Genomic DNA, 25,198 nt, shown 5'->3' on the forward strand with positions numbered 1-25,198 from the left:
GGTGCCACCGGAGCACTCCCTATACCATTGGGGTGCACTCTTTGGCCTTATTGCTGACCACCGGGACACCCATCTTAGGCTATTTTGCCACCGGGGTGCATGCTTTGCCTTATTGCTTACCACCGGGACGACCATCTTAGGCTATTTTTCTACCGGGGTGCACGCTTTGGCCTTATTGCTTACCACCGGGACGCCCATCTTAGCCTATTTTGCCACCGGGGTGCACGCTTTGGCCTTATTGCTTACCACCGGGACGCCCATCTTAGGCTATTTTGCCACCGGGTTGTACTCTTTGGCCTTATAGCTTACCACCGGGACGCCCATCTTAGGCTATTTTTTGCCACCGGAGTGCATGCTTTGGCCTTATTGCTTACCACCGGGACACCCATGTTAGACTATTTTGCCACCGGGGTGAACTCTTTGGCCTTATTGCTTGCCACCGGGACGCCCATCTTAGGCTATTTTGCCACCGGGGTGCACGCTTTGGCCTTATTGCTTACCACCGGGACGCCCATCTTAGGCTATTTTGCCACCGGGGTGTACTCTTTGGCCTTATTGCTTACCACCGGGACGTCCATCTTAGGCTATTTTGCCACCGGGGCGTACTCTTTGGCCTTATTGCTTACCACCGGGACGCCCATCTTAGGCTATTTTGCCACCGAGGTGCACTCTTTGGCCTTATTTCTTACCACCGGGACGCCCATCTTAGGCTATTTTGCCACTGGGGTGCAGTCTTTGGCCTTATTGCTTACTACCGGGATGCCCATCTTAGGCTATTTTGCCACCGGGTGCACTCTTTGGCCTTATTGCTTACCACCGGGACGCCCATCTTAGGCTATTTTGCCACCGGGGTGCACTCTTTGGCATAATTGCTTACCACCGGGGTGCCCCTCTTAGGCTATTTTGCCACCGGGGTGCACTCTTTGGCCTTATTGCTTACCACCGGGGTGCCCATCTTAGGCTATTTTGCCACCGGGGTGCACTCTTTGACCTTTTGCCATTCATGTGCCACCGAAGCACACTGTTTACCATTGGTGAGCCACCGCTGCACACTTCTTTTCCGTTGGTGTGCCACCGCAGCAAACCATTTCCCGTTGGTCTGCTACCGGAGCAAACCCTTTACCATTGGCCTGCCATCAGAGCACACCCTTTGCCGTTAATCTGCCACCGAAGCACACCCTTTGTCATTGGCCTGCCACCGAAGCACACCCTTTAACGATGGCCTGCCACCGGAGCTCACCATTTCCCGTTGGTCTGCCATCGGAGCACACCCTTTGCCATTGATCTGCCACCGAAGCACACCTTTTACCGTTGGTCTGCCACCGGAGCAAACCCTCTGCCGTTGGTCTGCCATCGGAGCACACCCTATGCCGTTGGTCTGCCACCGAAGCACACCCTTTGTCGTTGGCGTGCCACCGGAGCACAACCTTGGCTCTGGGATGCTACCAGAGCACACCGTTTACTGTTGGGGTGCCACCGGAGCACATCCTTTACCGTGGGGTGCAACCGAAGCACACCTTTTACCATTGGGGTGCCACCAGAGCACACCCTTTACCGTAGGGGTGCCATTGGAGCACACCCTTTACCGTTGGGGTGTGACCGAAGAACACCATTTACCATTGGGGTGCCACCGGAGCACTCCCTATACCATTGGGGTGCACTCTTTGGCCTTATTGCTTACCACCGGGACGCCCATCTTAGGCTATTTTGCCACCGGGTGCACTCTTTGGCCTTATCGCTTACCACCGGGATGCCCATCTTAGGCTATTTTGCCACCGGGGTGCACTCTTTGGCCTTATTGCTGACCACCGGGACACCCATCTTAGGCTATTTTGTCATCGGGGTGCATGCTTTGGCCTTATCGCTGACCACCGGGAAGCCCATCTTAGGCTATTTTGCCACCGGGGTGTACTCTTTGGCCTTATTGCTTACCACCGGGACGCCCATCTTAGGCTATTTTGCCACCGGGGTGCACGCTTTGGCCTTATTGCTTACCACCGGGACGCCCATCTTAGGCTATTTTGCCACCGGGGTGTACTCTTTGGCCTTATTGCTTACCACCGGGATGCCCATCTTAGGCTATTTTGCCACCGGGGTGCACTCTTTGGCCTTATTGCTGACCACCAGGACACCCATCTTAGGCTATTTTGTCATCGGGGTGCATGCTTTGGCCTTATCGCTGACCACCGGGAAGCCCATCTTAGGCTATTTTGCCACCGGGGTGTACTCTTTGGCCTTATTGCTTACCACCGGGATGCCCATCTTAGGCTATTTTGCCACCGGGGTGCACGCTTTGGCCTTATTGCTTACCACCGAGACGCCCATCTTAGGCTATTTTGCCACCGGGGTGTACTCTTTGGCCTTATTGCTTACCACCGGGATGCCCATCTTAGGCTATTTTGACACCGGGGTGTACTCTTTGGCCTTATTGCTTACCACCGGGACACCCATCTTATGCTATTTTGCCACCGGGGTGCACTCTTTGGCCTTATTGCTTACCACCGGGATGCCCATCTTAGGCTATTTTGCCACCGGGGTGCACTCTTTGGCCTTATTGCTTACCACCGGGATGCCCATCTTAGGCTATTTTGCCACCGGGGTGCACTCTTTGGCCTTATTGCTTACCACCGGGGCGCCCATCTTAGGCTATTTTGCCACCGGGGTGCACTCTTTGGCCTTTTTGCCATTCATGTGCCACCGAAGCACACCGTTTACCATTGGTGTGCCACCGCAGCACACTTCTTTTCCGTTGGTGTGCCACGGGAGCACACCATTTCCCGTTGGTCTGCTACCGGAGCAAACCCTTTACCGTTGGCCTGCCATCGGAGCACGCCCTTTGCCGTTGATCTGCTACCGAAGCACACCCTTTAACGATGGCCTGCCACCGGAGCACACCTTTTCCCGTTGGTCTGCCACCGGAGCAAACCCTTTGCCGTTGGCCTGCCATCGGAGCACACCCTTTGCCGTTGGTCTGCCACCGAAGCACACCCTTTGTCGTTGGCCTGCCACTGAAGCACACCCTTTAACGATGGCCTGCCACCGGAGCACACCATTGCCGTTGGCCTGCCATCGGAGCACACCCTTTGCCGTTGGTCTGCCACCGAAGCACACCCTTTGTCGTTGGCCTGCCACCGAAGCACACCCTTTAACGATGGCCTGCCACCGGAGCACACCATTGCCGTTTGTCTGCCACTGGAGCACACCCTTTGACGTTGGCGTGCCACCGGAGCACAACGTTGGCCACTGGGATGCCACAAGAGCACACCGTTTACCGTTGGGGTGCCACCGGAGCACACCCTTTACCGTTGGGGTGCCTACAGAGTACATCCTTTACTGTTGGGGTGCCATCGGAGCACACCCTTTACCGTTGGGGTGCCATCGGAGCACACCTTTTACCGTTGGGGTGCCACCGGAACACACCCTTTACCGTTGGGGTGCCACCAGAGCACATTGTTTCCTGTTTGTGTGCTACCGTAGCACACATAACCTTCCATTTAATATACTGGGCCTCACATAGCTTTTTATTAAATAATGGGTCCCACATAGCCTTTTATTAAATTTATTGGCCCCCCACATAGCCATACATTTAATTTATTGAACCCCACATAACTTTCCATTTAATATAATTGGTCCCACATAGACCTCCAATTAACATATTGGGTCCAAAGTAGTCTTCTACTTAATATAATGGTTCCCACATAACCGTCCTTTTAATAAATTGGGCACCACGTAGCCTTCCAATTAATATAATGGGACCATATAATTCTTATTTTAATATATTTGGCCCCACATAGCCTTCCAATTAATATGATAGATCCCACATAGCCTTCCATTTAATACATTAGGCCCTACATAACCTTCAGTTTAATATTCTGGGCCTCACATCTAATATAATGGGAACTATATATCCATTCATTTAATAAAATGGGCACCACATAACCTTCCATTTAATGTATTTTAATAGGCCCCACATAGCCTTCCATTTAATCTATTGGGCCCCACATAGCCTTTTATTTAATTTGATGGGCCACACATAGCCTTCTCAATTTAATATAATTGGTGCTACAAAGGCTTCCATTTATTATTGTGGGCAGCACATAGTACTCTATTTAATAAAATGGGCTCCACATAGCCTTCCATTTAATGTAATGGGCCTCACATATCTTCCAAATAATATAATGGACCCACATAATTCTTAATTTGCTACAATGGGCAACATAGCCTTTCAACATTTAATGTAATTGGACCCACATAGCCTTTCATTAAATTAAATGGGGCCAACATAGCCCTCTATTTAATATAATGGGCCAAACATAGCCTATTCATAAAATATATTTGACCCCACATAGCTCTTTTTTAAAGGGAATCTGTCACCTTATTTTTCGCACATAAGCTGCGGCCACCGCCATTAGGGGCTTATCTACAGCATTCTGTAATGCTGTAGATAAGCCCTCATGTAAGCTGAAAGAGAAAAAAAACAAGTTAGATTATACTCACTTATGGGCGATCCGGGTCTGATGGGCATCGCAGGTCCGGGTTCGGCGATGACATCCTCTTCCTTGCTTCTGTCAAGGCTCATGCACAGGCGTAATTCTCTGCCCTGTTGAGGGCAGAGCAAAGTACTACAGTGCGAAGGTGCCGGGAAAGGTCATAGAGGCCCAGTGCCTGCACACTGCAGTACTTTACTCTGCCCTCAACAGGGCAAATCAGTACACCTGTGCAGGAGCCACGACACGAAGCAAGGAGGATGACATCGTATGAAGGTGGGAGGCACCAGACCCGGCCCGCGACGCCCATCGGACCCGGACTGCACAGGGACCGCCCCTGGGTGAGTATAATCTAACTTGTTCTTCTTATCATTCAGGTTACATCCAGGGCTTATCTACAGCATTACAGAATGCTGTAGGTAAGCCCCTGATGGCGGTGGCCAAAGCTTGTATATGATAAAGTAGGTGACAGATTCCCATTAAATTAACATATTGAAACCAAAATAGCCTTCCATTTAATATAATGGGACCCACATAATTGTTCATTTAATATAACGGGCCAGACATATCTTTCCATTTAATATAATGGGTCCCACATAACTGTCCTTTTAGTATAATGGGCTCCACATATCCTTCCTCTTAATCTAATGGGCCAACATAATTCATCATTTAATATAATGGGCCCCAAATATCCATCTAATATATTGGGCCCCACATATCCTTCCATTTATTATAATAGTCTCCACATAATTCTTCATTTAATATAATGGGAACCTTATAACCCTTTATTTAATATAATGGGCCCCACACGGCTCTCTATTTATTATACTGAGCACCACATAGCCCTCCTAATACTATAATAGGCCCTACATAGCACGCCAATTATTTTTTGGGGGGGCCTCACGTCACACTCCATTTTATATAATGGGCCCCACAAGAGCCTCAGTTTAATATAATTGGCCCTACATAGCCATCCATTTATTATAACGAGCCCCACATACCCCTCCTAATATTATATTAGGCCCCACATAGCCCTTCCTTTATTATATTAGGCCTCACATAACTTCCATTTATTATAATGAGCCCCACATAGCCCTCCTATTATTATAAAAGGCCCCAGATAGCCCCCGCTAATATTATAATAGGCACCACACAGCTTTCCCTTTAATATGAGTCCCACATGAGCCTTAGTTTAATACAATGTTCCTCACACAGATTTTAGCATAATATATTGGCCCCCACATAACCCTCCAGTTTATACACTGGAGTCGCTCTCTTTCTTCTCTTTTTTACCTAGTCCAGTCATTCATGACGACTTCCAGCAATGATACGTCTTTGTAGAGTTTTCCATCCAGGTCTCAGCTGCTCCGCACTTTTCAGAAGATCACCGCACTCCTGAAAAACAACAATGTTACATACAGTATATAAGGGAATAAAATAAAAAATGCCGCCAGTGTGTCACCGAATGTAACTATGTGCCCCACTGCGCACATGAATATATAATTCCCCACAGTGTACCTTTCGCTGCACTGAGAATGTACATTAGTGACCAGAGTGTGCCCCCATTATAAATATACATTCAGATGTCACTCCATCCATCCTCGGCTCGCTGCCCGGCGCCTGCTCTGTGACACCGGTGGGATGATGATTTCATGATTGTGCCTCCTGCGTTCTTCAACATGAGCTCAAGTGGAAAAAGCAAAAGCAGCAATTGGAGCCGCATGGAAAAGTCAGGGGGATTCTGATATTTTATTTTATTGCTTTACTATGCAGAGAGGCCCATTAATTATTATTCACAGTGACACTCCATCCTGGGACTGAGAAGTGTCCGTACATTTGTCACCTTGCCTGGTGTCCTCCGTTTGTCTCCCACAGTCTCCTCTGCTCAGGTTAGTGTTCTGGTCCAGATCCATGATGGCCACCGCAATGGAATGTGGAAGGCCGTGGTGAGTCCAAAGCGCCCATCAGACAATGCCCATCAGAAAGAAGAGGTCGGACATATATTCACTATGAGTGCGCTACTGGACAATGATATTTATCATTGGCCCTACAAGATCCCATCCTGGTCTGTGCTGGGATCTATGACCATGGGCCACGGGGGGATCGGGCATCTCATGGTGGTGCAGATCACACTCATCATAATCCGTCACTGATAAAAGATACATACAATAAGAATGGCCCCTTATGTGTTAGGGGCTGGGGGGGTCCTTTACAGGCCCTCCCACTAGTTCAACCTTCTTTCCTCTTACAACAAAATATTTAGCAATATAAAAAGTAAAACACAAAAAAATTTTTTTCTTACTTTATAACTTGATTTAATTAAAAAAAGCAACAAGAAAAAAACCTAAACCCAATTGACATCACAGCGAGCAAACAACCCAAACTGTCCAACCATCACATGATTTATCTGGTGCAAAAACAGGATAAGAATAACATAGTAATAATTAATGATAAAATTCTAGTTTTTGTTCATTTTGTCTCCTACATAACAGAAAGCATTCACTATAACAGATAGTACAAGGTTCTCCTAAGGGGCTAAGAAAAGAATTAAGAAATACTTAAAAATATTTTTTAAAATAAAAAGCATAAAAGTGTGAATCGCCCATTCTCCCGATCCAAAAATAAAGAAATGAAAACAATGTAAAAACTCAGCACATTTGGTATCGCCGCGTCCGTAAAAGAATGATCTTCAAAAATATAAAACGATTTATATCGAAATAAGTGACAAAGAAAAAAAATCAAAAAGCCCCAAAAATTCATAAAAAGACATCAAAACGCCGTATGGACCCAAACTGGTGCCACTAAAAGATCCTGTGAGCCCCATAAAAAAACCCCAAGCTCCCAGAAAATTAGGGTCAGAAAATTGCGACAGAAACCGGAGGTTTTTTACAGAGTTTTTATGTTTTTAACCCCTTTCTGCCATCTGACGTACTATCCCGACGAGGTGAACTGGGACTTAATTCCCAGGGACAGGATAGTACGTCATGGGTGATCAGCCGCGCTCACGGGGGCAGAGCGGCCGATCGCCGCCGGGTGTCAGCTGATTATTACAGCTGACTTTCGGCCCTATGTGGCAGGAGCAGTCACGGACACACATTAACCCCCGGAACACTGCAATCAAACATGATTGCAGCGTTCCAGCGACATAGGGAAGCATCGCGCAGGGAGGGGGCTCCCTGCGTGCTTCCCTGAGACCCTCGGAACGCGATGTGATCACGTTGTTCTGAGCGTCTCCTCTGTCCTCCTCCCTGCAGGCCCTGGATCCAAGATGGCCGCGGGGGGCCTTTCGGGTCCTGCAGGGAGGTGGCTTGCAAGCGACTGCTAAGAGCAGGCTCCAGCAAGCCTGCAGCACTGCCTGTCAGATCGCTGATCTGACACAGTGCTGTGCAAAGTGTCAGATCAGCGATTTGACGCTATACAGCGATGTCCCACCCTGGGACAAAAGTAAAAATAATTTTTTTAACATGTGTACAAAAAAAATTCGTAAATAAAGAAAAAAAAATATTGTTCCAATAAATACATTTCTTTATGTATATAATAAAAAAAACAAAAGTACACATATTTAGTATCGCCACGTCCGTAACAACCCGACTTATAAAATTGTCCCACTAGTTAACCCCTTCAGTGAACAAAGTAAAAAAAAAAACGAGGCAAAAAACAATGCTTTATCATCATAGCGCCGAACAAAAAGTAGAATAACATTAACAAGCGATCAAAAAGACGGATATAAACAACCATGGTACCGATGAAAACGTCATCTTGTCCCGCAAAAAACGAGCCCCCATACAGCGTCATCAGCAAAAAAATAAAAAACGTTACAGCCCTCAGAATAAAGCGATGCAAAAATAATTATTTTTTCTATAAAATAGTTTTTATTGTATAAAAGTGCCAAAACATATAAATATAAATGAGGTATCGCTGTAATCATACTCACCCGAAGAATAAAACTGCTTTATCAATTTTACCAAATGCGGAACGGTATAAACTCCCCCCCAAAAGAAATTCATGAATTGCTGGTTTTTGTTCATTCTGCCTAACAAAAATTGGAATAAAAAGCGATCAAAAAATATAATGTGCTCAAAAATTGTACCAATAAAAACGTCAACTCGTCTCGCAAAAAACAAGACCTCACATGACTCTGTCGACCAAAATATGGAAAAATCATAGCTCTCAAAATTTGGTAATGCAAAAACTATTTTTTGCAATAAAAAGCGTCTTTTAGTGTGTGACAGCTGCCAAATATAAAAACCCGCTATAAAAAAAGCTATAAATAGTAAATCAAATCCCCCTTTATCACCGTCTTAGTTACGGAAAAATAATAAAATAAAAAAATGTATTTATTTCTATTTTTCCATTAGGGTTATGGATAAAGTTAGGGTTAGGGCTACAGTTAGGGTTAGGGTTGGGGTGAAAGTTAGGGTTAGGGTTGGGCTAAAGTTGGGGTTGGGGCTAAAGTTAGGGTTAGGGTTGGTGCTAAAGTTAGGTTTGGGGCTAAAGTTAGGGTTTGGACTATATTTATGGTTGGGGTTAGGGTTGGGATTAGGGTTAGGGGTGTGTTGGGTTTAGGGGTGTGGTTAGGGTTTTGGTTGGGATTAGGGTTGGGATTAGGGTTAGGGGTGTGTTGGGGTTAGGGTTGGAGTTAGAATTGGGGGATTTCCACTGTTTAGGCACATCAGGGGCTCTCCAAATGCGACATGGCATCCGATCTCAATTCCAGACAATTCTGCGTTGAAAAAGTAAAACAGTGCTCCTTCCCTTCCAAGCTCTCCTATACGCCCAAACAGGGGTTTACCCTAATATATGGGGTATCAGCGTACCCAGGACAAATTGAACAACAACTTTTGGAACCCAATTTTTCTTGTTACCCTTGGGAAAATAAAAATTTGGGGGCTAAAAAATAATTTTTGTGGGAAAAAAATATTTTTTATTTTCACGGCTCTGCGTTATAAACTGTAGTGAAACACTTGGGGGTTAAAAGTCCTCACAACACATCTAGATAAGTTCCTTGGGGGGTCTCATTTCCAATATGGGGTCACTTGTGGGGGGTTTCCACTGTTTAGGTACATCAGGGGCTCTGCAAACGTAACGTGATGCCCGCAGACTATTCCATCTAAGTCTGCATTCTAAATAGTGCTCCTTCCCTTCCGAGCTCTGCCATGTGCCCAAACGGTGGTTCCCCCCCACATATAGGGTATCAGCGTACTCAGGACAAATTGTACAACAACTTTTGGGGTCCAATTTCTCTTGTTACCCTTGGGAAAATAGAAAACTGGGGGCTAAAAATTATTTTTGTGGAAAATAAATATTTTTTATTTTCACGGCTCTGCATTATAAACTGTAGTGAAACACTTGGGGGTTCAAAGTGCTCACCACACATCTAGATAAGTTCCTTAGGGAGTTTACTTTCCAAAATGGTGTCACTTGTGGGGGTTTCACTGTTTAGGCACATCAGGGGCTCTCCAAACGCAACATGGCGTCCTATCTCAATTCGAATCAATTTTGCATTGAAAAGTCAGAAGGCGCCCCTTCCCTTTCGAGCTCTGCCATGCACCCAAACAGTGATTTACCCCCACATATGGGGTATCAGTGTACTAAGGACAAATTGCACAAAACTTTTCTTCTGTTACCCATAAGAAAATAAAAAATTGGGGGCGAAAAGATCATTTTTGTAAAAAAATATGATTATTTTTTCGGCTCTACATTATAAACTTCTGTGAAGCACTTGGTGGGTCAAAGTGCTCACCACACATCTAGATAAGTTCCTTTCTACTGTTTAGGCACATCAGGGCCTCTCCAAACGCGACATGGTGTCCTTTCTCAATTCCAGCCAATTTTGCATTGGAAAGTCAAACCCTTCCGAGCTCTGCCATGCGCCCAAACAGTGGTTTACCCCCTCATATGGGGTATCTGCGTACTTAGGACAAATTGTACAACAACATTAGTGGCCCAATTTCTCCTGTTACCGTTGGTAAAATAAAACAAATTGGATTTGAAGTAAATTTTTGTGAAAAAAGTTAAATGCTCATTTTTTTTAAACATTCCAAAAATTCCTGTGAAACACCAGAAGGGTTAATAAACTTCTTGAATGTGATTTTGAGTACCTTGAGAGGTGCAGTTTTCAGAATGGTGTCACTTTTTGCTATTTTCTATCATATAGACCCCTCAAAGTGACTTCAAATGTGGTGTGGTCCCTAAAAAAAATGGTGTTGTGAAAATGAGAAATTGCTGGTCAACCTTTAACCCTTATAACTCCCTAACAAAAAAAATTTTGGTTCCAAAATTGTGCCGATGTAAAGTAGACATGTGGAAAATGTTACTTATTAAGTATTTTGTGTGACATATCTCTGTGATTTAAGGGCATGAAAATTTAAAGTTGGAAAATTGCGAAATTTTCGAAATTTTCATTTTTTTCACAAATAAACGCAAGTAATGTCAAGGAAATTTTACCACTAAGGCTGCCGTCACACTAGCAGTATTTGGTCAGTATTTTACATCAGTATGTGTAAGCCAAAACCAGGAGTGGAACAATTAGGGCTCATTTCCACTGGCGAGGAAAACGGACGAGTGCAATCCGATAAAAAATCGGATTGCACTCGGACCAATGTTATTCAATAGGTGTCTTCTCATTTGCGATTTTTTTCTCAGCCGAAATCGGACTGAGAAAAAAATCGCAGCATGCTGCGATTTGCTGCGAGTCTCGGACGAGACTCGCCAATGCAAGTCAATGGGTGCGAGAAAAAAAACGTACGGAATACGGACCATCCGTATTCCGTCCGTTTTTTACGGATACATCACCATTCTGTGGCCTAGAACACTGTCCATGGTCCTGTAAATGACTGTCTAATAATAGTTGCAGAGAAAAAAAACGGATTGCATACGGATGTCATACGGATGTAAAACAGTGCGATTAAAAATCGCATTGCACTCGCATTACACTCGCATGACAATCGTATACGCTACATCCCTTTTTTCGGTCCAGATTACGGACCGATTTGTCTCTCGCCAGTGGAAATGAGCCCTTAGAGGAAAAGTATAATAGAAACATATGCACAATTTCTGTATTTATCACCCACTCCTGGTTTTGGCTTACAAATGCTGATGTAAAATACTGACCAAATACTGCTAGTGTGACGGCAGCCTAACATGAAGTACAATATGTCACGAGAAAATATTGTCAGAATCACCGGGATCCATGCAAGTGTTCCAGAGTTATAACCTCATAAAGGGACAGTGGTCAGAGTTGTAAAAATTGGACAGATCATTAACATGCAAACCACCCTTGGGGGCTAAGGGATTAAAAGCAATACATTAGGCAAATATTTGTTTAAATTTGGTGAAAAAGAGAAAAAGGTAAAAGAGAAACCACCGGCAGAATTAAGTTTTTTTTTCACCATTTCACCTCACTTTGATTTTTTCCCATTTTCCAGCACATTATATGGTACAGTGAAAGGTGTCATTAACCCCTTTCCGACATCGGGGTAATAATACGCCGATGTCGGACTCCCTCCCTTTGATGTGGGCTCTGGTGCTGAACCCACATCTTTTCTGGCACATGTCAGCTGTTTTAAACAGCTGACATGTGCCTCTAACAGACGGGGGTGGAATCGCGATCCACCCATGGCTGGTAACTAGTTAAATGCCACTGTCATACTGTGATGGTTGTCAATGCTGGATTGCTATGAGCTCCGCTCGGTGGCCGGCGCTCATATCAAGTGAGTAATTCTGCTATATACTGGTGATCTGATCATCACCTGTACATAGCAGAGCCGATCGGGTTATAGCATCTTCTAGTCTCCCATAGAGACTATTGAAGAATGCCAAAAGGGAAAAATATATTTTGAAAAATATTTAAAAAATAAAAAAAAATATAAAAGTTCAAATCACCCCCCTTTCGTCCCATTGAAACTAAAACAATACAAAAAAATCAAATATACACATACAGTGGGGAAAAAAGTATATAGTCAGCCATCAATTGTGCAAGTTCTCCCACTTAAAAAGATAAGAGGCCTGTAATTGACATCATAGGTAGACCACAACTATGAGAGTCAGATTGAGAAAACAAATGCAGAAAATCACCTTGTCTGATTTGTCAAGATTTATTTTGCAAATTATGGAGGAAAATAAGTATTTGGTCACCTAAAAACATGCAAGATTTCTGTCTCTCACAGACCTGTAACTTCTTCTTTAAGAGGCTCCTCTGTCCTCCACTCATTACCTGTAGTACCTGTTTGAACTAATTACTTTTTTCCCCCACTGTATTTAGTATCACCGAGTTCAGAATCACCCGATGTATCAATATAAAAAAAGAATTAACCCGATCTCTAAACAGCATAATGAGAAAAAAGTCAAAACGCCAGAATTACGTTTTTTTGGTTGCCATAACATTGCATTAACCCCTTACCGACATCGAGCATACATTTACGCTGATGTTGGCATCCCTCCTTTTGATGTGGACTCCGGCGGTGAGGCCACATCTTTCCGGGGACATGTCAGCTTTTTTCGCTATCCCCCGCGGCTATTACCCAGTTAAATGCCACTGTCAAACTCTAACAGCGGCATTTAAATCGCGCTTCCGGCCATTGGGCCAGAAATACGCACACAGATGACCCCCGTCATGTGATCGTGGGTCACCAATTTGTTGGCATGACAACCTGAGGTCTCCTGGAGACCTCTATGGTTGTCATGGTTGGCGCTCATAGCAAGTCAGTATAGCTGCTAGATAGAGGCAATCTGATCATTGCCTCTATGTAGCAGAACCGACTGGGCTATGGCAGCTTCTATTGAAGCATGTCAAAAGTAAAAAAAAAAGTTTTTAGAAATATATATATAAAAAATAAATAAAAGTTCAAATCACCCCCCTCTCGCCCCATTCAAAATAAAATAATAAAAAAAATCAAATATACACTTATTTGGTATCACAGCATTCAGAATTGCCCGACCTAGCAATGAAAAAAAGGATTAGCGTGATCGTTAAATGGCGTAGTGAGAAAAAAAGTAAAAAGGACAAAATTACGATTGTTTGTTCGCCGCGACATTGCATTAAAATGAATCAAAAAATTGTATCTGCACCAAAATGGTATCCATAAAAATGTCAGCTCAGCACACAAAAATAAGCCCTCACCCAACCAGAGATCACGAAAAATGGACATGCTATCAGAAAATGGCGCAATTTTTTTTTTTTTAACAAAGTTTGGATTTTTTTCCCCCCACTTAGATAAAAAAGAACCTAGACATGTTTGGTGTCTATGAACTAGTAATGGCCTGGAGAAACACAATGGCAGGTCAGTTTTAGCATTTAGTGAACATGATAAAAAAAAAGAAAAAAAAGGAACACCTGAGGGATTTCACCGCAGTTGGAATTTTTTTTCCCATTTTCTAGTACAGGACATGGTAAAACCAATGATGTCATTCAAAAGTACAACTTGTGCCGCAAACAAAAAGCCCTCACATGGCCATATTGACTGAAAAATAAAAAAGTTATGGTTCTGGGAAGAAGGTAAGCGAAAAACGAAACCGCAAAAATGAAAATACATCTGGAGTTAAGGGGTTAATAAGTACAACTCATCCTGCAAGAATCAGCCTCATACGGTGATGGGGGGCGAAAAATAATAACGTTATAGCCCCGATTCATCAAAGCTTTTATGGGAGAAATATTCTCCCTGTCAGGAAGGGGTTAACCGGCATTTCTTGTGAAGAGATAATAATTCCTTCTATTCGGTGTCACTGGCAGAATAAACAGAACACAATGGAGCAGATGTGATGAATTGTCAGAGAAGACCCCTCTAGGGCCGCACGGCCCCCGTCACATATATATATATATATATATATATATACTGTATATATATATATATATACTCCTCTACACTATATACACGGCCAGAGCTCACACCACAACATGCTCTGCTGCGGCTCCACAAGCAGAGCGGACTGGGCTGCACACACACCTGCTCCTGTCACTGCTGTGAGCGCCTATTTCACTGCTGGCTCCGCCCCTCAACCGCGTCACGGTCCTCAGCAATATGGAGACATCCGCACTGATTGGAATCCTCGGGGGCGTGGCCTGTCACTGTAGCCACACAAGGGTTGTCATGGAGATCTCCAGGTAGGCAGAGCCTATGGGAGATGGGCGGGCTTTACTGTATGATGGGCGGGGCTTAGAGCAGGAAGTAGAAGCCGTGCAGTGTGATTGGCTGCTTACCTTCTGCCAGTAATGGAGCTGATATCTGGCTCCTATAGGATGGAGGGGGCACAGGAAGAGTTCCCCATCCCAAAGATCAGGGAATGAGTAATACCGGGTGGTTAGGATTTCTTCCCCCATTTCCAAAGACATGAACGAGGGCAGGAGGACATTATTTTATATTGTAAGAGAACTGAGTTCTTTTTTCCTCACACAGTTTTCTCCTGACGTGAAATGAGCCCTCATGTATTGTACGATAATCTCTGAATATGGGGGGATCTGCTCCTCACACCCACATCAGTCCCCCCACGTCTGAGCTCTCCCTCACAGGGGTCTTCTGGTCTGTCAGATTTATGTCGTATCCATGGAGATGATATCATGGCCGGTACATGCGGATCTCAGTGATGGGACCATCATGTATCTGGAGGATGAGGTGTGAGGCGCTGCTGCTTCTCGTGGACAGGGGGTACACATGGGGGTCTTCTGCCATCTCTGGGCTGAGAAAAATGCCGGCAGCGCGCAGTCTACATGATGTGAGGATTTACAAGTCTGCAGTCACAGTCACATAGATGACTGCAGACTTTTACTTTAAGACCGGACAATCATGTATATTGCTGTAAAAATCCTGTTTGCTATTTTGCTTCATGTCCCATTTTGCTCTGTTCGGCCTTAACCAGCTCTTTGTTTCCCAGCACCTTGATGGCAGCAGAATGCGTTACCTTGAGGGTCACCCAGCGAGCTCCTTATCCTGTGGGGTTTCCAGCTCTTCTAGATCTCGGATGATTTATGACGGCAGAGTTCAGCCCAACTTTAATGCTGGTCTGTGGCCCTAAATCAGGTCAGAATGAGCTCACTGAAGGATTCTCAGTTAACTCATTCTGCAACCAGCAATGCAAAGGAAATAAAAAACCCATTAAAGCCAACGTGTTTATGAAACGTTATTGCAAAAACATATTTCTGTATATTTATATTTAGTCCAAAATGCCTGATTCAAGTTTACAAACAAAATTGTACCTAAAAGTGTCCATATCATTAATACTAGCACAGCTGAGGATTTGGTACAATTGTGTCTGGTCAGGACAATCCACTGTAAGGGAAACCAAGCCCAAACTGATAGATTTTCCCTGCACTGATACATTGTAGCAAACGGTCAGGACAGGAGAGGGATTGTGTAGCCTGGATCCCACTGTAATAATGCTCCGCTGCTGTCAGTGTCACCAGATCATGTTATTATCATCTTGGGTTACTGCTGTGGTATATAGCACAAGAGGAGAAGCGATCACAGGTTCAAGTCCCCTAACGGGACAAAAACAAGAGTGTGAAAAAAATATATGTATATAAACATCCTTTTAAATTGCCTCCTCCCATTTGTCAATACACAAAAAAAAAACTGAAAAAAAAAATATTTAGTATCAACACACTGGCAGAAAGTCCGATCTATCAAAATAGAAATGTATTAAAACCTACAGCAAATGCGGAACATCAAAGATAATAGCAGCAGGATTTTTTTTTTTTTTCATTTTACCTCCCCCCCCAAAAATGCATTAAAAAAGAGATGAAAACACTAAAACCCGCAGAAAACGAGCCTCGCACAGATTCATGTACGGGAACATGTAACAAATGATGGGTCTCAGAAAATGGTGACACAAAACCAGGTTATTTAGCAGTTTGTAGCAGTTTGGTAACGGCATAATACGGCAAATCTGGCTTTTCAATTTTTTTTCGGTATTTAACGTTACGTGTATATCATTTTTTGGATTTCGATAGTTCGGACTTTTACAGATAAGACGAGACCAAAAATGTTTGTTTTTTACTTTTTTTTAACTAGGAAAAGGGGCGATTTAACATTTTTTCTTTATTTATAAAACTTTTTTCTTTTTTCCAATTTTACTTTATTTTTTTATGTCCCCTTAGGGCACGTGAACCTGCGATCGCTTCACTGCTTATTTTACATATAGTAATCCTATAGTATTGCAGTGTTTAGTTTACATGATTAATGTGGAGTACCAAGATGGCAGCCCTCGCCGTTGCCCTGACTGCCATTGTGACCCATTTCCACCCTGCGGTCCCAGTCACTGGTGATAGCTCAATATAAATGCAGTTGTCAGCTCGGGTAACCGCTGTTGGATCGGGTCGCTGCTGTCAGCTCAGGTCACTGCTGTCTGCTCAGGTTGTTACAGGCAGATGCCGGCTGTGATGTACATCCAGTATCTGCTCTGTATTTAAGCACCATATTCGGATGTGTCCTTGAGGGGTACATTCTCTTATAAAGTGCTGATGAATTTCGGATGGGTCGTCACTTTGTAAACGATGGGATCTGACCTTTGGGAACATTCACAGTTTTCCCTCCACAGCAGCAAAACCTCATTCACCTGAAAGGAGTCAGCACTGAGGTCCCGGGATCATTCCCCAGCCATATGGCATAATATTGAGTTTGGAAAAACCTCCTTAATCTTCTGCTTCTAATGCAGCATATCTATATGATCTGTATGTTTCATTACTCCACAGTGTAACTAGACTATGATCACTGACCAACCAGCAAGATTTCCGGCTCTCACAGACCTGTTAGCTTTTCTTTAAGAAGCCCTCCTACTCTGCACTCATTACAGTGTTAATTGCACCTGTTTGAACTTGTTATCTGTATAAAGGACACCTGTCCACACAATCACACTCCAACCTCTCCACCATGGCCAAGACCAAAGAGCTGTCTAAGGACACCAGGAACAAAATTGTACACCTGCACAAGGGGGGGGTGGGCTACAGGTCAATAGGCAAGCAGCCTGGTGAGAAGGCAACAACTATTGAATATATATATATACAGTGTGTCACACAAAATAGTTAATGAATAACATTTCCCACATGTCTACTTTACTTCAGCACAATTTTGGAAACAACATTTTTTTTTTGTTAGGATAGTTATAAGGTTTAAAATTTGACCAGTGACTTCTCATTTTTACAACAAAATGTTCAAAACCATTTTTTTAGGGACCATCTCACATTTAAAGTCACTTTGCGGGGTGTACATGACAGAAAATACCCAAAAGCGACACCAATCTAAAAACTGCACCCCAAGAAGTTTATTAACCCTTTACGTGCTTCACAGGAACTGAAGCAATGTGGAAGGAAAAAATTAACATTTAACTTTTTTTTTTACAAGCATTTTACTTCAGAACCAATTTTTTTTATTTTCACAAGTGTAAAAAGGGAAAATAAATCACAAAATTTGTTGTGCTATTTCTCCTGAATACGCCGATACCCCACATGTAGGGGTAAACCACTGTTTTGGCGCACGGCAGAGCTTGGAACAGAAGGAGCGCCGTTTGACTTATTCAATGCAGAATTGGCTGGGATTGAGATCGGTGCCATGTCGCGTGTGGAGATCCCCTAATGTGCCTAAACACTGGAAACCCACCACAAGTGACACCGTTTTGGAAACTGGACCCCCCAAGTGCTTCACAGAAGTTTATAACTTAGAGCCATGAAAATAAAAAATCGTATTATTTCACAAAAATTATTTTTCTCCCCAAAATTTTTATTTTCACAAGGGTAACAGGAGAAATTAGACCAACAAAGTTGTTGTGCAATTTGTCCTAAGTACACCGATACCCCATATGTGGGGATAAACCACTGTTTGGGCGCACGGCAGAGTTCTGAAGGGAAGGAGCGACATTTGACTTTTTCAATGCAGAATTGAGATCGTACGTCATGTCACGTCTGGAGAGCCCCTGATGTGCCTAAGCAGTGGAAACCCCACACAAGTGACACCCTTTTGGAAATTAGACCCCTTAAAGAACTTATCTAGATGTGTGGTGAGTACTTTGAACCCCCAAGTGCTTCACAGAAGTTTATAAAGCAGAGCCGTGAAAATAAAAAAATTTATTTTTTCCACAAAAATAATTTTTTTCTCACCCAAATTTTTATTTTCACAAGAGTAACAGGAGAAATTAAACACCCAATGTTGTTGTGCAATTTGTCCTAAGTACGCCGATACCCCATATGTCAGGGTAAACTACTGTTTGGGCGCACGGCAGAGCTCAGAAGGGAAGGAGTGCCGTTTGACTTTTTCAATGCAGAATTGTCTGGAATTGAGATTGGACGCCATGTCGCGTTTGGAGAGCCCCTGATGTGCCTAAGCAGTGGAAACCCCACACAAGTGACACCATTTTGGAAATTAGACCCCTTAAAGAACTTATCTAGATGTGTGGTGAGCACTTTGAACCCCCAAGTGCTTCACAGAAGTTTATAATGCAGAGCCGTGAAAATAAAAAAACTTATTTTTTCCACAAAAATTATTTTTTTCTCCCCCAAATTTTTATTTTTACAAGAGTAACAGGAGAAATTAAACACCCAATGTTGTTGTACGATTTGTCCTAAGTACGCCGATACCCCATATGTCAGGGTAAACTACTGTTTGGGCGCACGGCAGAGCTCAGAAGGGAAGGAGTGCCGTTTGACTTTTTCAATGCAGAATTGTCTGGAATTGAGATCGTACACCATGTCACGTCTGGAGTGCCCCTGATGTGCCTAAACAGTGGAAACCCCCCACAAGTGACACCATTTTGGAAACTAGACCCCCTTAAGGAACTTATCTAGATGTGTGGTGAGCACTTTGAACCCCAAGTGCTTCATAGAAGTTTATAACGCAGAGCCGTGAAAATAAAAAATCCTTTTTTTTCCTCAAAAATAATATTTTTTATTTTCACAAGGGTAACAGGAAAAATTGGACTCCTAAAGTTGTTGTCCAGTTTGTCCTGAGTACGCCGATAACCCATATGTGGGGGGAGACCACTGTTTGGGCACACATCAGGGCTCGGAAGGGAAGTAGTGACGTTTTAAAATGCAGACTTTGATGGAATGGTCTGCGGGGATCATGTTGTGTTTGCAGAGCCCCTGATGTACCTAAACAGTAGAACCCCCACACAAGTGACCCCATTTTGCAAACTAGAACCCCCATGAGCCTATCTAGATGTGTGGTGAGCACTATGAACTCCCAGGTGCTTCACAGAAGTTTATAACGTAGAGACGTGAAAATAAAAAAAATCATATTTTTTTCCATAAAAATTATATTTTCACCCTCAAATTTTTACTTTCACAAGGGTAACAGGTGAAATTGGACCATAAAAGTTGTTGTGCAATTTGTCCTGAGTATGCCGATACCCCATATGTGGGGGGTGGACTACTCTTTGGGTGCATGTCAGAGCTCGGAAGGGAAGGAGCGACGTTTTGGAATGCAGACTTTGATAGAATGGTCTGCAGGCGTCCTGTTGTGTTTGCAGAGCCCTTGATGTGCCTAAACGGTAGAAATTCCCCACAAGTGACCCTATTTTGGAAACTAGACCCCCAAGGAGCTTACCTACATGTGTGGTGAACACTTTGAATGCCCAGGTGCTTCACAGAAGTTTATAACGCAGAGCCGTGAAAATAAAAAATCATTTTCTTTTCCACAAAAATGATTTTTAGCCCCCAATACCAGCTCCAACATGCCCATCGATATTCTGGTCAGTTTCCGCGCATAACTTCTTAAGAGTGGGCATGGATGTCTGACATTCGTGTGGTTTTCCAAGACTTTGATGACTCCACAAAGATGGTGAGCGGAGGTGACGCCATCATCAGCACAATGATCCCACTCCTCTGCCTAGTTAAATAGCTGCTGTAGATAATTAAACATGAAGTTTTGCATGTGGATGTCTCTGTTTGAAAATTGCAAACTGCCATTGCAGTGACCAGTATGTTATAGTGCCCAGTATGTTTTAATGACCAATACATTGTAGTTACCAGTATATTATGCCTACGTCATGCTTCTGGAGACATGCAGTGAAGGAAATAAGTATTTGATCCCTTGCTGATTTTGTAAGTTTGCCCACTGACAAAGGCTGTAAAGGCACAGATGATTGGCCTCGGAGAGACCAAAACATCCAACACCGTGGAGACACCATCACGTGTTTCTCAACGCAGTGATCGAGAACACTGCCCCCATCCCTTATGGGAAATATGCAAATGCATGTAGAGTAGCTGCGGAGACACCATCACGTGTTTCTCAACGCAAGCAGTGAATAGCCAGGCCTTTCCCCGGGAAGGAACAACCATGGGAAGGGCAGCATCCAATAAAGGAAAACATCCAATACAGGAAAATCACCTATGCCAAGCATGGTATCCATCCACAGACAGCTGTTTCGGGGTTTTTGCCCCTCATCAGTGTGGAGTAGGAATCTGGCTATTAGGAGCAGTGCCTAGTAAAAAGGCTGTAAAGGCACAGATGATTGGCCTTGGGGAGACCAAAACATCCAACACCGCGGAGACACCATCACGTGTTTCTCAACGCAGTGATCCAGAACACTGCCCCCATCCCTTATGGGAAATATGCAAATGCATGTAGAGTAGCTGCGGAGACACCATCACGTGCTTCTCAACGCAAGCAGTGAATAGCCAGGCCTTTCCCCGGGAAGGAACAACCACGGGAAGGGCAGCATCCAATAAAGGAAAACATCCAATTTGTGGATTCCAAGTGTTGTGGTCAAATGCTACAAAAATTGAGCTCTTTGGCATTAACTCAACTCGCTGTGTTTGGAGGAAGAGAAATGCTGCCTATGACCCAAAGAACACCCTCCCCACTGTCAAGCATAGAAGTGGAAACATTATGTTTTGGGGGTGTTTCTCTGCTAAGGGCACAGGACTACTTCACCACATCAATGGGAGAATGGATGGAGCCATGTACCGTAAAATGCTGAGTGACAACCTCTTTCCTTCTGCCAGGACATTAAAAATGGGTCGGGGCTGGGTCTTCCAGCAAGACAATGACCCAAAACATAAAGCCAAGGCAACAAAGGAGTGGCTCAAAAAGAAGCACATTAAGGTCATGGAGTGGCCTAGCCAGTCTCCAGACCTTAATCCCATAGAAAACTTCTGGAGGGAGTTTACGCTCCGAGTTGCTTTAATGATTTTAATTATTTAAAGATGATCGTCAAAGAGGAGTGGACCAAAATTCCCCTGACATGTGCGAAAACCTCATCATCAACTACAAAAAAGTCTGACTACTGTGCTTGCCAAAAAGGGTTTTGCCACCAAGTGTGAAGTCTTGTTTGCCAGAGGGATCAAATAATTAGTTCTCACTGTAAAATGCAAATACATTTATATAATTTATGCAATGTGATTTTCTGGATTTTATTTGTGATATTATGTCTCTCAATGTTAAAATTAACCTTCCCTTAAAATTACAGACTGTTCATGTCTTTGTCAGTGGGTAAACTTATAAAATCAGCAAGGGATCAAATAATAATTTTCTTCACTGTACACCCGGAAATTAGGCGGGCTCTCATCGCTACAGAAATGCCTATCAAATAGATGCTAAACATGGTTTAGGCAGACTGTGGGGCTCAGAAAGGAAGGGGCAATTGGATTTGGGAGCTCAGTATTTTCTGGATTTCACTTGAGGGCAAGGAGCCATTTTGCTTTTCCAGAGCCTTTGTACGAACAGTAACACGGAAGCCCCCTATATATCCATTGACAGATGATGGATTTGAGTGATGACTTGCTTTTTTCTGTGGATTGATTTGAAGGTTTTATTAGTAACATTTTACATAACGTTTGGGATCACATTTATCCGGCACACTAGGCACTGCACTTACATTGGGGTTTCCATCTAAATCACCTAGTGACATGATTAAGATGAAACCCCCGAGGGACCCATTCACTATGATGAGACAGCAGAGTTACTCTGGACTCCATCTGGCATCTGTTCAGTGGTATCCTTCTTTTCAAAGGTGCACAAAAATGTGCCCGACGGCACTTTTATGGACGCCTGAAAAGACATAGGCCAAACAATGTCCACAGTGCCTCAATCTGCCTTATTATAGGGAATATTCCGATGGGGGTTCTGTCTGAATCACATATTTCAGAGATTTACATGGAAACACCAGTGTAAGCACTCAGGTATAGCATAAGATAAATATGTGCAAAGCCTTACTGTGATCATTGGGAGGCAGAATGAACAAATCAACAGTAGGTGAAGAATTGGTTTTATTTATTGTTTACGCTGTTCCTTGTGCAGTATAAATGATTAGAACTAAGACTTTATACTTCAGGTCGATCCGATTACAACGATAACAGATTTATATTGGATTTTTATATTTGTCTGCTGTCACACACTAAAAGACACTTTTTTTGCAAAATAGAATTTTTCCATATTTCCGCCAACAGAGTCAAGTGGCGACTTATTGTTTGTGGGATGAGATGACATTTTTATTGGAATCATTTTCAGGTGCATGACATTTTTCGATCGATTTCTATTCCAAATTTTGGGAGGCAGAATGAACAAACACGTGCAATTCAGGAATAGTTTTTTTAAGCCGTTCTGCATGTGGTAAAATTGATAAGACTGCTTTATTCTTCGGGTCATTCTTCCACCTCTCGTGTCTTCCCTTTTCCTCATAGTTTGTAAGCTTGCGAGCAGGGCCCTCATTCCTCTTGGTATCTATTTTGAACTGTGATTTCTGTTATGCTGTAATGTCTATTGTCTGTACAAGTCCCCTGTATAATTTGTAAAGCGCTGCGGAATAAGTTGGCGCTATATAAATAAAATTATTATTATTATATTATTATTATTCTTCGATTACAGTGATACCACATTTAAATAGTTTTTTTGTGTTTTGGTGCTTTTTACCCAATAAAAGCTATTTTATAGAAAAAATAATAATTCTTGCATCGTTTTATTCTGAGAGCTATATCTTTTTTATTTTTATTTTTTACTAAGTCCATTTCGGTCTTTAACTTTCTGCACTCTGATCACAATTCTAATGCATTGCAACCTGCTGACACAATATAGTGTGTTAATTAATGTAACCCTATCTTTAGAAACTACACGTCAGTGAATTAATCTAGGGATGTAGTGAGCATTTTAAACCTACAGGTTAGGTTATCCACTAAAATGTTGTTTAAGCCCCAAGTTTTTAATTTTTAAAAGGAGTAATAGGAGAAAATGGACCACATATTTTGTTAAACAGTTTTCTGGATATACCTCATATGTGGCCAGAAACTTATTTTCAGGCACAGTGCACAGCTGAGGAGGAAAGGAGTGTCACATTGGTTAGTAGATTTTGCTGGAATGGTTTGTGGATGCCATGTGTCTTTGGCAGAATCCCTGACAGGGACACAATGATCTTGGTCAAAGAGTGTGCTACCCCACCAGGCCATTGGAGTCAGGGTCCCACCAACACTAGCAAGGTATTTAGCTGAATGTGGGTCCAATACACTTTCAGCTGAAATGCATTGTGGTGCAGAGGGCCACTTGCTCCCTACACCACAATAGCCATACAGGCCACCAGCCAATCAAAGGCTGACAGCTGACACTGGCGTGCACATCGGCATTGGTACGTGACATCATAGCCGTGTGCCACCATGACCTCCTACATCGGTTATGGAATAGGAAGATGAAACTGCTCACTGAGGGAGCTGGGCAGGTTAAAGAATTGGTTGAGAAGAGCATCAAGATGGGTAACAATATTATAGGATGGGACCAGGACACTGGACATTATTTCAGGAAGGGACTAGGAGGTGGACATTATTAAAGGATGGGGGCAATTACTGGCAAGATTATTACAGAATAGGTACCAGGATGGGGACATTATTTTTGGAAGGGTCCATGATGGGGGACACTATTATTGTGTGGGAGCCAGGATGGGAGACATTATTACAGAAATGTGGTCTGAACAAAGGACATTATTAAAGAATGAGGGCTAAGATGGGGGGATGGGGGGATATTATTGCTGTTCTTAAATTGGTCATGCTCTTGGCCCACCAGGGATTCACTAGTTGGTTGGTGTGTCAGTATGAGCCTGCCTGCACAGGAGTTGAGCGGGCACCATCCAACAACAATACTAAAAGGGGATCACCTGATGCCTGCATGTATAACCAAACACTTTACAAGAAGAAAAGACTGCATCATAGAAATGGGATCACCACAAATAAGGTTTCACAAAAATATCACACATTTTATTTAGACCACACCACACAAACAACTGTATTAAAAACAATTAAAAACCCCCACACACAATGGGAGATAAGGGTCCATACAATACAAAGTGTAATACTATGAAAACATTGGAGAGTCAAATAACACTAATAATGCCGGCTTATATAGACAAATAGTGGGCAAAGAGGTAATATATATATTGCAAAAACCCTATGTGCATGCTGTGTCACCTATCAGTATTGGACTAACCTCCTAACCCGTTGTTCAGGTAAATAAGACACAAAATTACCCATGCAGGCTTGTGCGGGTTTGCAAGCTGACCAGAGGGAGCTGGCTGTCAGCGGCTGCAAGATAGAAAAGAGACCGCCCAGACTCCCATACCAAAACCCCTTTACCACAAAAGAGGCAGATAGCCGGATGGATAAATACCAGGACTCTAACAATGATTGACCCACGCGTATCGACGCTAGAGGCGTCTTCCTCAAGGTCCACAGTCATCTGGTGGCATGGACCAACTTTAAATAGTGTTCACAATAATTGGCAATACATACCAGGTGGGCAGCATGA

This window comes from Ranitomeya variabilis, chromosome 1 (genome assembly GCF_051348905.1).
Source record: "Ranitomeya variabilis isolate aRanVar5 chromosome 1, aRanVar5.hap1, whole genome shotgun sequence".
NCBI lineage: Eukaryota > Metazoa > Chordata > Amphibia > Anura > Dendrobatidae > Ranitomeya > Ranitomeya variabilis.